Consider the following 18007-nt stretch of genomic DNA (forward strand, 5'->3'; position numbering starts at 1 on the left):
TGGCGGTGGCGTGAACGCACGGTAAGAGCACAAAGGCCTCTATACCATGGTAAAGTCAGCCAAAGCAATAAGGAAGAGTTATGGGGCCAAAGATCCCGAACAAGACTCCCTTTCTGTGGGGGGAGAGATGGAGAGAGAATTACAGCAGCGCTGTTGACATTCAGAGCATCAGGAAAACAATAAAATCAACAACTTTACTCTACTTTACCTTGGTTTTACCATGGAAAAGCAGTATCCTTAAGGCCCGTTCACACCAAGAATGATAACTATATAGCTATAACGATAACTATGTGTCCACACCAACGAATGATAACTGTAAAGATATCTATAACGATATTTGCGTCCACACCAACGAACGATAACGGTCTGTTTATTATAAACTCACGCACTGCAGTGTCAAAGTGTGTACAGCATGTTTTTGCTGTTGTTGCATTTACAGGCTTTAACCAGCAGATGTCCTCAGCATGCTGTGTTTCGAGTGAATAGCTAGTGTAATCGATCTAATCTAACAGTGAATTTAGCTGACGAAGTCAATATAGTGGAATAAAAACAACGCCTAGTCTTTCAGAGGTCTTTCAAATGTCTTTCAAACGCCTAACTTCAAAGGAAGCAAGACGATGTTAAAATTAGCGCTGGATACTTGAGGTAACGTTAATTTTATGTTACACTGTTTGCTAGCCTGGGATAATGATCGGTTTATTCCAAGGGTATGACCGATTGCTTTCCATATATCCATTTTCTTTAAAGTATCCTTGAAAAGGGGGTTTGACTTGTCAAACAGTCGTGGCTTTTTCTGGACCTCGGCGATTAACTTCTCCGCAATGTCGTCTGCCATTTTAAATGCGCGGGTCCTTAAATTAGAATGGATTCTGATTGGCTGTCAGTGTTTTATCATTCATCAACTGAAAAAAATAGTTCTTAAAGTGATCTCAACAATATCGTTTCTCTGTATTGTTGTCGTTATTGCTGTGGTGTGGACAGTGATATTCTTTTACATTTAGAATGATTTTTAGAACTATATCTTTATTGTTATCTTTATAGTTATCGTTCTTGGTGTGAACAGGCCTTTATGACAAGTGGAGTTTTCCTTAACTGTGATGAAATCACTGTATTGCAGGCTTATTCTGGTGGTGGCAACAGAAGTATAATAATAATTTTAAAAAAGGCTCATGTTCTACACTGTAAAAAAGCAATTAAATGCAATTGCAAATGCAAAGAGATTAAAATCTAATTAAACATGATACAGGGCTTTCTGAATCACAGATAACAAATGTGAATGAATAAATAAAGAAACACATTAGATCAACAATATTCCCCCAAATATCATCTCAACTAGCCAAACAGACTCTAAATAAACAATTTAATTAAAAAAGTTGCTTACTTGTTTAGGCTTTGCAAACTCCCAGCATACATTGCAGCATGAATAAATTATTGCTGTTTTAGGATTATGGATTTTATGATGTTATTTTTTTGCTGTTGGTAACTACAACACTAATCTCTTTGTTTTGCAAGCTGTTTCTTTCTTCAGAGGCAAAGAGTTCACATTGCATATTAAACAATATGTAAGAATGACAATATTCACATTTAGAGTCAATCATTTAGCAGAAGCTTTTTTTTTTAGTTTTGAAGTTTTTTGAGTTGCTAATTGATATTTTGCAGCAACTTTATAAGTTGCTAATTGATAATCAGCAAGGAATCTACAGTTTCAAACAAATGTTTAAACGTCCTATTCACCAAAGAATCCTGAAAAATAAAATGTATCACAGTTTTCACAGAAATATGAATCAGCACAACTGTTTTCAACATTGATAATAATCAGATATGTTTCCTAAGCATCAAATCAACATATTAGAATGATTTCTGAAGGATCATGTGACACCAAAGACTGGAGTAATGATGCTGAAAGTTCAGCTTTGATCACAGGAATAAATTACATTTTAACATATATTCACATAGAAAACAGGTATTTTAAACCATGTTCACCCAGAGCACTTTTTCTGCAGCAGAATTAATGTGAACGACTCACTGTTGACAGTCCAGCAGGGCTTCATTACGGTGCATCATGTCGATCCTGCATGGATTTTAAAATAAAGAATTCAATAACAATAACAAAAACTTTTTATGGGAAGCCCAAATGTCACAATATTCTTAGATGAGATGTTAAAAGGTGAGTTTTGTGTTTCTGCAACTGGTTTTATTGAGAGTTTATTATTAGGACCACTTTAGTTTTACTCCTACAATGCATACTAAATGTTTATTTTTTTGTAAGCCACTTTTATATTAATGAATCTGTGAAGAAATGGTGAACACCAGGCTGAAATAACCTAACAAAAATGTACCATGATAAACAGTAAAATCATAATAAAATACTGATCTTCAAACAGTTAAATAATTTAAGCATTCATATGTTTCTGTCATTTATTTCTAATTTTAGGACATTTCCTGTTTTCTTGTAGCATTTACAACACAAATACAGTTTTTGTATATTAATAATAAATGTGGTATTTTGTACTGAATAACATTTTTACCATGGTCATTTTTCTGTTTTTTTTTTTTTTTTCTCATTTTTTATTACAATACTTTCTTCTTTTTTGTGGCATTAACTAAATCAATGCAGTTTTTCAGAACTAACAATAATTGTGGTATTTTGTGCATTTTTTACAGTGGTAATTTTTGTCATTTTCCCCCTTTTTTTATTACATTATTTTCTTATTTTTTGTTGCTTTAACTAAATGAATACAGTTTTTTTTTTCTATAGTAACAATAAGTGTGGCATTTTGTACTGAATAACATTTTTACTATGGTAATTTTTTGTCATTTTTTTTCTATTTTTAATTACATTATTTTCTTCTTTTTAAATGACATTAAACAAATACAGTTTTTCCTATAGTAACAATTGTGGTATTTTCTACCAAATAACATTTTACTATGGTAATTTTTGTCAGTTTTTTTTGTTTTTATTACATTATTTTTTTCTTGTTTTATGGCATTAACCAAATGAACAGTTTTTTTCTATAGTAACAAAGTGTGGTATTTTGTACTGAATAGCATGAAGACTGTGGTAAATTCAGTCTTTTTTAACATTATTTTCTTATTTTTGTGGCATTAACCAAATCAACAGCTTTTCTAAAGTAACAATAAGTGTTTTTAAAAACATTTTAACATGGTAAATTTGGCTAAGTTTAGGATTTAGATCAAGAGCAGACTGTCATTGGAAATTGACTCAATCAATTGAATTTACATGCAAGTCTTTGTTCTCACAGTTCTAAAATGACAGTCCTGATCCTCTTCCTCAGTTTCTCAGGCTCAAACACTTTAATTACATGCACAGGTGAATCAAAGATCAGCGTTTCAACACTCTGTCCTGGAGTCTGACCTGAGTTCGCCTCCAGCGGTGAAGGGTAAAGGTGAATCCCTCGGCCTCTCACAGGATTGTCGATTGCTATTTTCTCCTTCTGAGGTGAAGAATCGATCCTCCTTAAGCCCCTCAGAAGTTCCCAGCTCCACATTTCGTTTCTCATCTCTATTTCCACACCCATGGGTCCCACAATGTCCTGGGAACTTGTCTTGTATCACTAGGGATAAAAAGCAAACACAGCTGTATTACTGATCTACAAGGTTGTTAACCGAAAATGATGTCTCATAAGTTTATGACCAATAGAAAATGACCTAAAATGTAAATTCTGTTATCATTTACTCACCTGCTTGTCTCTCCAAACACGACTTGCTTTCTGGCATGCAACGATAAAAAGAAAGCTGCTCCTTTCCATTATGAAAACAGTTTACAGTAGATGTTGTGCAAAAAGACACAAAAAGCAGCAAAAAAGCATCACGACATCAAGTAGTCGAAATGATTCATGCACTATTTCCCGGTTTCACAGACAAGGCTTAGGCCTAGTCCCAGACTAAGATGCATGTTAGAGCTGTTTTAACTGAAAGCTATGGAAGCTGGTTTCCGCCATGGAATAAAAAAAAAAAGGTAATTGTGTCTTTTTATCTCACAATTCTGACTTTTTTCTCAGAATTGCGAGATAAACTCACAGTTGTGAATTATAAAGTCAGAATTGCGTGATACAAACTCGCAATTGCGAGAAAAAAAGAATTGCGAGTTTATATCTTGCAATTCTGACTTTTTTTCTCAGAATTGTGAGATATAAACTTGCAATTGCGTGTTATAATGTCCAATTGTGAGGGAAAAAAGACTGACTTTTTCTCAGAATTGCAGGTTTATATCTCACAATTCTGACTTTATAACTCACAACTGTGAGTTTATATCTCGTAATTCTGACTTTTTTCGAGTTATAAAGTTCTGAATTGCGAGTTATAAAGTCAGAATTGCATGATAAAAACTCACAATTGAAGTAAGAATTGCACCTATATCTCACAATTCTGACTTTTATCACGTAATTCTGACTTTAACAGCTTGCATTTCGGTTGCTCAACAACAACAAAACTGGACAATCTCACGCAGCCAAAATGTTGATTGTCAGTAACGGTGTTCAGCCTTACATTGTTCAAACCAGAGTCAGACACTGATGGAGAGACTCAGGAAGAAGTTACAACTTTTAGAATGAAAATGGATATTTCTGAACGGTTAGTGAATAAATTTATGTAGTTGCTGTGGAGCTGATTCAACTCATCGAATAGCATGTTAATCTTTTGTGGAAATCCAGTGTTGAATTGACCCTCGTTTGTAGGCATTATCTTCCTTTGCTTTGAACTTTGAGCACCGCAACTTTGCAGATGTTGTTAACAGCAACATTACACACTAACTAAACTTAAAAAAGTGAAATCATAATCAACCACCCCTTTAAAACACGTCAGTGCCATTGTTTTGTCTCAAGATGCATACCAGTAATGTTTTTTTTTCTACACATTTTTGTACCAGCACATTTATAAAAGCTATACTTAAATGTCCAAACTGAACTAAGGCTTAATCCTGACTTAATCTAAGCCCTGTCTGTGAAACCAGGCTTGTAAGTCTTTAGAAGTTGTACACAAATTTAAGTCAGTATACATGAAAATCTTCCTCTGGCTGTATCTCTTAAATCTCATTTGTGCATACACTCAAAACATAACTTTGCAATTGAGGACATGAATGCAAATATTAGAGCTCTAGACGAGCTTGTTTTCATGAACCACAAGGCTGTGAAAAGTGTCCAACACATAAAACAAAGCAATTACTGCATTCTCAGCAGTGCCACACGAGGCGCTACAGCAGTATTAGCATATACTGTCTTCTTCTTCTACTGTCTTTCTTTTCTTTTCAGTGCTGAGCAGTTCAAGTTAGTTAAACTGCTGACATGTTTACAGCAGCTATACATTAATAATAACACATCAGGTTTGATGGTACAGGCATTTAAATGTAATGTCTCTAGGGATTTATTTGTATTCATAAATTAAAGGTATTAATACCATATAATTCTCTTTCTTACGATAACAGCAAGCAAATAAGTCATTACATGCAAATTCCAGACAGCCGCTCTGATTCATTTTCACAAACAGACAGAGAAGCTGCATTTGGATTTGTTGTTGTACGTCGGTCTGTAACGCGGCGCTTAGAGGATTTGTGCAGTGCAAGCAGTCTGAGCCGGGGTAAAATAATTACCCTCAGCCCTCTCACTGTCATATTCCTGGAAGCTGCATATACAGATATCACGGTTTATTATAAAGTAGCATTTACACCGAGCGACATGCTGCATTATTCATGAAGTTTTTTTTTCTGGCGCGTTGCTCTCTCACTCACTTCCCGGATCTGAACGCTGAACTCTGATCGAGATTCACTGGAGAACATCACTGTGCACAAACATCTGTTTCCAGTGTGCTCATGTTTAACAAAATTAAGTTTAATTTCTATTGGGACAAAAAAGAAACTTCTGAAAGTATGAATGTGAAGTATGATTCGGATTTTGGGGCTGAAAATATTACAGTTTTTCTCGATTGCTAACACACTATAACTGGTTCAGTTGGTCCAATTTCCCAAACCATTTATTCAGTTCTAGAAACAAAGACACGTTTCTCAAAACGTTTCACACATGTTCCAATTTTCTTAATGTTTTCTGCAAAACTACACAAAAATGCCCTCATTTTACACAGGTTTAACCATGTTCTCATTCAGAAAACACAAACACATAATATAAATAACTGTCACACTGAACTCAAATAGCACACATTTATCCATATGTAAACATTAAGTAGCAAAACTGATGACACACTAATCAGAATTTTAGGATAATATAAATATGGCCACAGGTGATGTGCTTAAATGAATCCAAGTGGTGGGAGACAAAGAGGAAGGGGAAGGGAAAAGAAAAATGAAGGGGATGGGATCAAAGGACATTGTTCCTGATGAAATACAAGCATTAGTTGACCATGTTCTTGTAATGACCATGATGGAAGTTGGACTGCAGGCTCATCTACAGGGTTTTTACACATACAGTATAATTACAGTACACAGTAGCAGTACTAGAAGAGAGAACTTTCACTGTTCTATGTACAGTAAATACTGTACGCTCTCAAACTCATAACTGTCTAATTGATTTGTAGCCGCAAGTACTTTTTTTTTTTAATATTTTTGCAGAACTGAGAGACGACTGACTAAGGTGGACATATTTTCTAAACACATTAGTGATTAGAGGGGGTGAACATTATTATATATTATATGTATATATTATAACCAGGGGTGCACATAACTTTTTTGGTCTGGTTCTCAAGGGAGCACCTGGAGATGTTGCTCGGTACTCACAATTTACGTGACACACTTAGGCCTATTCTAAAAGCTGTCCTCATCACTTTCCTCCTGACTGCTCTCCTCACTATCTTCTTTTCTCTAGAACATGGTAGATGATGATAATGATTTTTTATTTTTTTTATTTTACTAACATTAATGACGCAGACAACAGAAAGAATATTAGGCTACTATCACTTTAAGAAGGAAAGCACGGACCGAATAACTGACACACATCCGGTTTCTCTCTTAACTGTTCACTTATGACATAACTGAGAAAATACTTGCCGAGACAGGTATTTTGACATAATTTTGTGTGTATGTGTCTGTTCAAAATTAATTCGGTGTTCGAGCGCTCTCTCTCTCTCTCTCTCTCTCTCTGCGTGCGCACAGATAACAGCTCGCGAGTCCCGATTTTCGCCTCTTCTTCCGCTTTTAAAATCGTTTGAATGTGTTAATTGGCAAGACAAAACACGTCCAAATGATAAACTATCATTCTATGATGGTTAAATTTAGCAGTTAATCCGCGAATCACATGCGTGCCGAACCGCTGGACCTCATCCGTACGGATCACGGATTAACTGCGATCCGTTGCACACCTAATAATTAAAGAACACACTTATCATCATGATTGCTATCTTACCAGAGATGGAGAAAAATCCTACTCCAGTAAGTAAACGTGTCCCTGTGAACCGGTCCTCAAAAATGTTGGTACTCAAAAGCGCTTCCCTCCATGTTTTCTGGTGCACATCGTTTATTTTTTTACCACGCATGCGTACCTGTGCATCACTTATGTGCACCCCTGACTATAACACTGTAATATATTATAATATTTACGGTATAAGTGTGTTTCAGAATGCTATACTATAAAACTTAAGGTTATATAAATAATAAATAGGCCTATGCAGTGTATATAAAGTTAATACACACATGCATGGATGGACAGACGGACAGACAGAGATAGATAGATAGATAGATAGATAGATAGATAGATAGATAGATAGACTAAGGGGCATTGTTAGGTACGATGCAGAATAAAGTGCCTAAAACCCCCCTTAGCTGTGGGGGCCTGTTGCTGTAGAAATAAAAATATTTTAAAGCCCTATAAAGCCATGGCTTACTGTGAATTTAGTAGACTTGTTTGTAGAATAATTTACAATGGCTCTGAATGTGGCTCAACCAATCAGAATCAAGGACTGGAACTAGCCATTTTATAAGTATACATATAACAAACTGTACTAAAAGCAGAATACAGGAGATCTTAAATTACTGGAGGTTATGGAATGCTGAAAGGAAATAAATAAACAGAAAATGAATTTACAAGAGGGGGCTGCTGGTGCAGGTGCATATAATATAGGACTGTGCTGTGCAACACTGACCTTTTCTCATTTCACAAACAAACACGAACACACATGTTGGGTTTGCATGTTTAATGGGGACATGCCATAGACATAATTTTTTTAATACTGTACAAATATTCTAATCTATCCCCTACCCCTACCTATCACAGAAAAAAAAAATTGCATTTTAAAATTTTAAAAAACATAATTTAGTATGATTTTATAAGCTGTTTGTCATGGGGACCAAAAAATGTCGACACAAGGTTTTTAGATATTGCCATCTTTGTGTGGTCGTTTTGTCCCCATAGAGTTTACCCGAACCACGCCCACAGCCACCTCACACCTCACATTGAAACCACACACAATACCTGCAGATACCATGGAAATATGTGTCATGAGAAATCCAGATTGTGTCTGTGACAGACATAAACTTAAAGGTTCAGCAGGGAGTAGCATCTCTATTGCCTTCCTTGAGCCCAACGGAATTGAAATTGAAAAATTACTTAAAATGGCTTGAAATTATGACCTTGAGTGAGTCAGATTTTAGTGACCCTTCAGTCTAGTTAATCATGACACCAGTCGTATTCACTAATTAATCACTAATGATACAAAAAAGGGTGGTGATATTAATAATATATACACATATCAGGCATAACATTATGAGCACTGACAGGTGAAGTGAGTAACACTGATTATCTCTTCATCACGGCACCTGTTAGTGGGTGGGATATATTAGGCAGCAAGTGAACATTTTGTCCTCAAAGTTGATGTGTTAGAAGCAGGAAAAATGGTCAAGCTTAAGGATTTGAGTGAGTTTGACAAGGACAAATTGTGATGGCTAGATGACTGGGTCAGAGCATCTCCAAAACTGCAGCTCTTGTGGGGTGTTCCCGGTCTGCAGTGGTCAGTATCTATCAAAAGTGGTCCAAGGAAGGGACAGTGGTGAACCGGCGACAGGGACATGGGCGGCCAAGACTCATTGATGCACATGGGGAGTGAAGGCTGGGCCGTGTGGTCCGATCCAACAGACGAGCTACTGTAGCTCAAACTGCTCAAGAAGTTAATGCTGGTTCTGATAGAAAGGTGTCAGAATACACAGTGCATCACAGTTTGTTGCGTATGATAGCCGCAGATCAGTCAGGGTCCCCATGCTGACCCCTGTCCACCGTCGAAAGCGTCAACAGTGGACGTGAGCACCAGAACTGGACCACGGAGCAATGGAAGAAGGTGGCCTGGTCTGATGAATCACGTTTTCTTTTACATCATGTGGATGGCCGGGTGCGTGTGCGTCGCTTACTTAGGGAACACATGGCACCAGGATGCACTATGGGAAGTAGGCAAGCCGGCGGAGGCAGTGTGATGCTTTGGGCAATGTTCTGCTGGGAAACCTTGAGTCCCGCCATCCACGTGGATGTTACTTTGACATGTACCATCTACCTAAGCATTGTTGCAGACCATGTACACCCTTTCATGGAAACGGTATTCCCTGGTGGCTGTGGTCTTTCAGCAGGATAATGCGCCCTGCCACAAAGCAAAAATGGTTCAGGAATGGTTTGAGGAGCACAACAATAAGTTTGAGGTGTTGACTTGCCCTCCAAATTCCCGAGATCTCAATCCAATCGAGCATCTGTGGGATGTGCTGAACAAACTAGTCTGATCCATGGAGGCTCCACCTCGCAACTTACAGGACTTAAAGGATCTCCTGTTAACATCTCGGTGCCAGATACCACAGCACACCTTCAGGGGTCTAGTGGAGTCCATGCCTCCATGGGTCAGGGCTGTTTTGACAGCAAAAGCGGGACCAACACAATATTAGGATGGTGGTTATAATGCTATGCCTGATCGGTGTAAAAGAACTAACAAAAGTTTGTACAAAGATGCTTGTTACTGTTTTGCATTTGAAGCAATGTGAAACAAACAAACAAACAAACAAAAACACCTAAACTTAATAAGTTGAAGTGACTTTTTAATATATTAATCTTTTTTAATTAAGGGTTTTAATAAATAATCTGTTAATTAAAGATATTAAAAAATCTCATGTTTTTGGTTGCTTGTTATAGGGTCAGTGCTGTTCCATATATGTATTATGCAAATGGAAATGGAAAATTAATTTTCAGTACCTTGCGCTTAAAGAAGAAAAACACCAAACCACAGAGGGGAATTTGCCCCCTCATTTCACAAGACCACTCATGCCATGCATAACCTGGTTCTCACATCTCTCAGGTGCATCTTCTCACACATGCGCAAAATGATCCACATATAAATGAAGATCTTCTACAAATGTATGCATTATAAATGGACAAATATATATGCTGTTTTGTACGCTTATACAATACAATCCACAAACACATACAGGTTGTGTTATATATGTATCTGTAATTAAATGTCTCATAATTTATCTAATTTACTGTACATTGCTTTAAAAATATTATAAAATATAATAAAAGCTCACCTAATAACACAAGTTGCATGTCTTTTGGATGCACATTTGAAACTGAATAACAAAATAACTGTTGGAACTGTTGTATTTACAATTTTTAACATGTTTGTTTTTCTGACTCACTGATACCCACACAACCTCTGACACAGATTGCATTCACACATTCCTCATCCGGGCCACATTCACGTTCTTGACGTTAGAGGAACATGTTTTATAAGGTGTGATGTTCCTTAAATGTTCTTTCAACTTAATTTTGAATAAAAATTCAACAATGTTTCAATCGATCATTCAAACACCTGCTGTAAACAAGCACTGAAAGAAAGAGAAATAAGAACACAAACTATAACTTTCTTCAGCCACAGCCTTAGATGAACTGAAGATAAAAGATCTGATTAAACAACTCCACAAACAGCATTACCAGCTTCACTTATTACTAACCAGACTGACTTTATTTCTGTCAGACATCTACAGCAGTTCTTATTGAGAATTAACAGTTTTTGATGTTTGGTTGAAAATGTTTAGTTTGAAGTCACCATCATGGTGATCAGTGTTTGCTTTCGTTGGCCTCTTGACTATTGACTTTCGTTGCATTCTATTTGAGCAATTGCAGGTGTTTTAAGAAAACAATTCTGCATTGATAAAGCAGATCAACATGTCAGTTTTAACGGTCAAATGACTGAATTAAAGTGGTTTAAACAACTGCTTTTTCTGTAATTGACTTACAGAATTGAAGCATTATTGAAAAATATTAAACTCAGCAGATGTGATAAAGATAATTTGCAACACCATTGTTGTGTTTCAGATGCTTAATGTTGATGTCTGTGTGTGTTTAAACAACACTGCCATCGTTAACTTTGTTTTAAACATGTTTTGTGTCATTTATACACTCACAGACATCAACATTTGCCGTATGAAACATAACAATGGTGACATTTTTCATGCCAGCATATAAAAGATATTCATGGCTCCCAGCATGCATTGCAGCATGAGTAAATTATGCAGCTGATTTTTTTTTTTTGATTGTCACCATTATTGAGGTTTGTATGGTGAGTGTTGATGTCTAAGTGTGTGTCAACATTTTAACATTCAAATAGTTTTGGACAATCTTACACAAATCACTTCAGTGTTACAAACAATGTTTATCAAATCGGTTTATTATTATCTTCTCAAAAAAATGCTTCAAATCCAAAAGAAAGTTGTAGTTTGTGTTCTTATTTTTCTTTCCTTCTGTGCTTGTTCAAAGCAGGTGTTTGAATGATTGAAAGAATGTTTCAGGAACATCATACTGACCTTTAAATAACATTCTAGTAACATTAGTGGGAACTGGACATTTTTATGTTCTTGGAATGTTACAAATCAGTGTTCCTAGAATGTTGAATTTTAAATCAAAATTAAGTTGAAAGAATGTTTGAGGAACATCATACTTTATAAAACATGTTCCTCTAATGTCAAGAAAACTGGACATTTTCTTCTAACAAAATCTTTTTTTATTTTTTTATTATTAATTACATTCCTCCCTTACAAATAGAGATTGATTTCCTTAGTAAACTTCACTTTGTCATTAATTGAGAAGTAAAATATGCAAATTTAAGTTCCTATTTCATAAACTATCTACTTGTTCTATTTCATTCTCTTTCTGTTAAACTTTCATTTTCTCATAAAGACCCTCCCCTCCTGATAAACTATAAAATGGGCGCTCAAACAGGCATGCTATTTCATTCACCTGCTGATCAAAGATGGATTTTTCTCAGTTTTTCTTCTGTTCATTCTGTTCACTGCAGGTACAAAGACAAATAGTTTTTATAATGATCCTAAGTTCGACTACAGATCATATTTTTCCACTAAGTGTTATGAGTGCACGTATCTGATGGATTATTGTGTGAAAAAACCAGTGCAATGTCCCATTGGATTTTACAACTGCTTCAGCTCAACAACGGTAATGGAAATCGGTAAGTTCAATATGACAGGTTGAATTTCACTGTTACATATGACTAATGGAGAGGCTGGTATTATTTACTGGTGCTGAAACAGTGATATATGTAACTTGTCACAGAACTGCTACTCATTTTCTAGCAAATATTAACAAATTCAGTCGCAGAATATTCTATATAGATGTCTGCTATTTACTTAGCTTTCTCTCAGATTGTTACGGTAATAACGCAATTGTATTAAAAAAAAAGATTGAAATTAGAAAAAAATGCTGAATTTTGTTTTTTCTTCTATACAGTTGTGAGATAATACATTATCAGAAAGATTTTTTATTAACTCTCACACTGCTTCTTTCTAATGTGACATATTTATAAATACATTTTCCAACAAAACAATGTGCAGTTGAACCAGTATTATTCATGTTTTTTTGTGTGTGTGTGTTTTTAGGTAACTTTAGTATTGAAACTCAGAAAAATAAATGTTCTGTTGGCTGTAGAAGTGGGTCCTTGAACTTTGGCGATGTAAAGGTGTCTGCTTCCTGCTGTGGCACTAACTTTTGTAATGCCAAAAATCCAGGTATTGTACTTTACTGACCAAGTGCAAATGACAATCGTCTTCAAAGTCAACACTCACTTTACTTCCATGTAACATTCAGTCAGGAAAAAACTGCAGAGTGGACTTGATTTTCTATCAAGAACTGATTGGGAATTGGGGCAGCTAAATGAGTGTTTCATTATTAGATGTTATATTTGTAGAGGAAAATAAAATAATACTTTTTTCCCTCCTGTAGATCCCCGAAAGAACACTCCTAATGGAAATAAATGTTGCTATTGTGATGGTCAGAGCTGCTCAAACATATTGAGCTGTTCAGGGACTGAAGACCGCTGCCTTACATCTACAGGTGAGAATCTGGAAAAGAAGAAGATTAAAGTCATTATTTGTGTCTCTCCATCATTAACTGATAGAATTTACAGATACCAGAGGCCAACTCGGTTCACATACAATACTATGCTCAAAGCAGACATACCAACCCAGACTGACTAAGTTTTTTTCTTTTCATCAGTGATTGTAGAAGGCCTACCAACGGTTCTAAAAGGGTGTGCCTCTAAAAGTTTCTGTGATACCCCAAATTCTGCTATTATTATGGACATCTCATGCTGTAAGGGAAACCTGTGTAATGGTGATACCCAGGGCATCACCCAGAGCTCCATATATAACGGTGCTCAGAGCATCACCCAGAGCTTCCTGTTCCTCTGCTGTTCTCTGCTCTTCTACTTCCTGCTGCACTGAATCCAGCAGCTCTTCTCATTCTACAATGAGACACGCTGTACTGATTATATGCTGTATTTCTTTGTACTATCATCATTTCATTATTCAAATGAAAAATCTTAGCTGTTTTTTTTTTTTTTTTTGTAACAGTCATTTAAATAAAGTTTTAAATTGCATTTAGCATCATTTATCAGCTGGTGGCAGCAGATTAACTGTCGTACTATAGACTGTATAAAAAAAAAAAAAAATCCTTCCACTTAAGGAAAAAGATTCCAAAATGGCCAAGAAATGGCCGCTGTCATCTTGTATTGATGAGATCCTTTGGAGTCTGAGTCTGCGTGAGGTACACTGTAAAATCAAACAGTTTAAACTAATTAAATGAAATGAGTTTGTTTCACTCAAACTCTACTGAAAGTTCATTGTACTTAATAGAAAAAATTGAAAATAGCATATTTTCTTAGCGATAGATGCTATTTACACTAAGTGCAAATAGCGATATATGTAGAAGTTCTTTGCAATAAGTGTAAATTACGGAGCCCCGCATATGACATGCAAGAAAAAAAAATTAAATTGTGCGCACGATTTACTAATTCGTTCCCTCGATTTACTAAAACGTGCCCACAATTTACTATTTCGTTCCCTCGATTTATAAATCATGTGCATGATTTATAAATCGAGGGAACGAAATAGTAAATCGTGCGCACGTGTTAGTAAATCGAGGGAACTCATAGTTGTCTGGTCTCGTTTCGAGAAAGTACTGTTTCCCTGTACTCCACGTTCCAGCGACAATACTCCAACATTCTCTCCGTTCCTGTTCTTCACATCTCCCCAGTCTTCTCTTTGTGTATGTGTTCCATGTGTGCAACTTACCTCCAAACTCACCAGCATCTACTCGAGATGTGTGCTCTCTCTCCAGTTCTGAAGTACAAGATCTCCTCAACATCTGCGAAGACAGGAAAACAGTTACCATCTCATCTCTCCACTGAGCTTGACGATTTACTATTCACTCACCTGCTTCTGTTTACCCTGCTTTGCTGCAATAAACTAACTACTGTTGAATTGTATACTATCTGTCTGAGTCGTTTCGTTACAATTTGTACCTCAGTATTGTTGTATTGTTCCGAATATAAGACGACCCTGAATATACGACATTTTCAACATGTAGATGTTGGAAGATGACCTTTTTGAAGACCAAATCTTGTATTTTATAAAGAAAATGCTTTTATTTGAAAATCATTTTCATATTGCATGTTTTTCATATTTTAATTTTTGTATTGCTGGTAAAATGTACCAATGATCACATTTAAAAAAATAAACACTTTTTGGCATACCATAAAAATAAACTGTAGCCCATCTGAATTAGCAATTAGGCTATCCATCTCATAGTGAAAGCCAAATTTCATTAACAGTAGAAGTGAAATCTTATCTATGTTTTAAAATCATGTACGGGGGAAGTTTGGTCCCATTAGCGAGGCATGAAAACATGACGGTTACACGGCTCTTAGTCGGTAAGCTTTTCTTTGAATCTTAATGTTTTTAAAACCATCTTTTTGCACTCGCGATCTTCCAACATTACACTCTGACACACCATATTTTTTGACACACCCGTTTTACGCATATTTGGCGCCACCTATTGTTGCGGGTGTATTATTGACATGTAAAAGTCTAGACTAACCCATTTTTTCAGATGTGTTTCTAAGAAAACAAAAAAAAACAAAATCATCTTATATTCGGAATAATACGGCAATAGGCTGCAGTAATAACATAGAATGTAAAAGTTTTTACTTAATAAAATTATTAAATGGATGCAGCCTTATTGGGACAATAAATTCCTCCCTACACCTACCCCTAACCCTACCCGACAAATACTTTCATATTGGACACTTGTTAGGCACTTTATTTCCACTTTTCTGACATTTTCTGAATTTTTTCTTAAAGTAAATGCCTTTCCAATCTGATATGTGATGGGAAAAGGGAGAAGAGTGAGTTCGGCAAAAGGCGGGTCGATATACTTTCACACACCACACTCCCTATGGCCTACGTCACTAAGACAGGCTATTTACACTTAGTGTAAATAAACACTCTGATATAGTTTACACTGTAAGTGGTAGTATGTTTAATCAACTCAAAAATGAACTACACTGTAAAAAAAAATATTTTCATGATTTATTATCACAAAATTTTTCTTTTGTCAAATCAACTTGGATAATTAATGTGTTCAGATAACATAATATTTTGAGTTTCTGTTGATTAAACCAATTGCCTTCATTGTATTAACTCAAATTTTTAATTTCAATGAACTTAAATTTTAAGGCAACCAGGTAACTTACTTTTTAAAGTTCAACCAACAATTCTTTTTTCCAGTGTACTTGATCAATTTAAGGCAATCAGTTTCCACACGTTTTTAGTAAACTCAACTAATTATTTTTTACAGTGTGAGTGATTAGTAAAGTCAGCAGAAGTATGATCATAGATTATCACAATGAAAGATCAATGATAATGAAGGCTAAGTTCTGCCTGTATTTGTGCATGTTTCTAACAAATCAATTACTGTTTAGAAAATCACTATGAAAACAGCGATATTGACACCTTATCTGGTGCCCATGACCTGTAAAATAACACAATCTGCATGGTTATTTATTGACCAGATGGTCTTTATATTAGTGCTTTGTGTGGATATTTCACACAGCTGATGAGTTTGCAGCTAAAATGACGGCACCAGTCATACTATGTTGCTTCTTTTTGGCATTCTGTCCCCTCTCTGTTGGGACGCCCCTCACTTGTCCTCCTCCGTTTCTGAATGAGAGCGCACAGCAGGGATCAGAGAGACTTTATGCGACGCTGCAACTGCAGACCAAGTTGCCCTGTCCCAGTGTTAACCTGTCAGTGAGAGAAAATGAGAAGCTGAATCCTGAAAAATGGCATCTGGAGAGTCTGTCGCTGAAGGTGAGGTTTCAAGATGCATATTTACTAAATAATATTATTTTTCTATATGGAAAATAGTGTTACAACCTGAATGCAAAACAAATTTTAAACCAGTGAAATCCAGTATCCAAGTGAAATCCAAGTCTTTTTTATCTGAAAATTCATAGTTGTTCTGACAATCCTTTTTCACAGATTGTTGATACATTTCAGTTTTTCTATACACTTCTGCTCACCATAGTAAGAGAAAAAAACATTAAATATTAAGAATTCTATATTGATATTTTAATCTTAATAGTAACCGTGAATAATAACAAAATAGACAACATTGTGAAATACTCATGCAATATATCTAATTACATTAGATCTAGTCTAATAAACCACAAGAGGTGAGCACTCTGTAAAGTCTCCTCCAGCACATCCCAAAGACTTTCAATGAATTTAAGGTCTGGACTCAGAGGTGCCATCATGTGTGAAAATGATTCTTCATGCTGCCCTCCCAAACATTCTTCACAATTTTAACCCTGGTGAATCTTGACTTTGTCATCCTGGAATATGACCATGATGTCTCTTCCTACATGGTTTAAGAAATGAAAAGCTACACACTCCATCTTTTAGGGTTAAAAGAACTGCTAACATGCTAGATATATTAACATATGTTAACATGCCAAACATATAACATGCTAGAAACATAATCACTGCAATAATGATCCAATATAGACTCTTAAGTATTTGCCTATTTAAATCCAAATAGCGATACATATAAGTAGTTTCTTGATTGACCATTTGACATCTGTTGTTCTCAAACTAACCTGATTTCTTTTTTTCCATCTAAATGCAAATGATTGCTCTCAAAACATCAGCCATATCTGTGGCCCATTTACAGTGCTGTCAAGAAGAATTAGAGCTCGCAGGCATTGTTCTCATGTCCGGAAAGATGTATCACCCCACAATCCCCGAGTATAAAGGGACGGAGGTGTTTGTGTTCTGCTGGAACATTCATCTAAGACTTGTGCTCTTAAAGGGGTCATATCATGAAAAAACCATGAAATCAGAGCTCAGCATATACTATGGAAACATACTCTAAGTTTTAGTCTTACTGTAAGAGCATGTATTGAAACAATGGTGATTGCTTTAAGATTTGCACAAAAAGCCTAGCTGGCTTCCCCTAAAATTTAATCAAATAAACATCGCAGTTGGTGGATTTCAGTATAAAGTACAATAATATAAAGGCTCATTGAAGATTTGTTTCTATTTATATATGACATTATACAATATTTTTGTGGCATGAAATCAACTGGTTTTGTATAGTAATACTAAATGTGGTATTTTGTGCTGAATAACATTTTTACCATGGTAAATTTGGGTGTACAATGTAAA

General features: G+C 35.7%; 2 long non-coding RNA genes across 2 annotated transcripts in view; both read left to right on the forward strand.

Annotated features, from left to right (window-relative positions):
- Positions 1-18007, forward strand: part of LOC127508437 (uncharacterized) — a 527778-nt gene that overhangs the window by 148245 nt on the left and 361526 nt on the right. The window lies entirely within an intron of this gene.
- LOC127508435 (uncharacterized) lies at positions 12245-13826 on the forward strand. Its single transcript, XR_007928814.1, has 4 exons — positions 12245-12456; positions 12884-13012; positions 13227-13337; positions 13500-13826. It is a non-coding gene; the product is annotated as an uncharacterized LOC127508435 (long non-coding RNA).

The sequence above is a fragment of the Ctenopharyngodon idella genome, chromosome 3 (assembly GCF_019924925.1).
Source record: "Ctenopharyngodon idella isolate HZGC_01 chromosome 3, HZGC01, whole genome shotgun sequence".
Classification (NCBI taxonomy): Eukaryota; Metazoa; Chordata; class Actinopteri; order Cypriniformes; family Xenocyprididae; genus Ctenopharyngodon; species Ctenopharyngodon idella.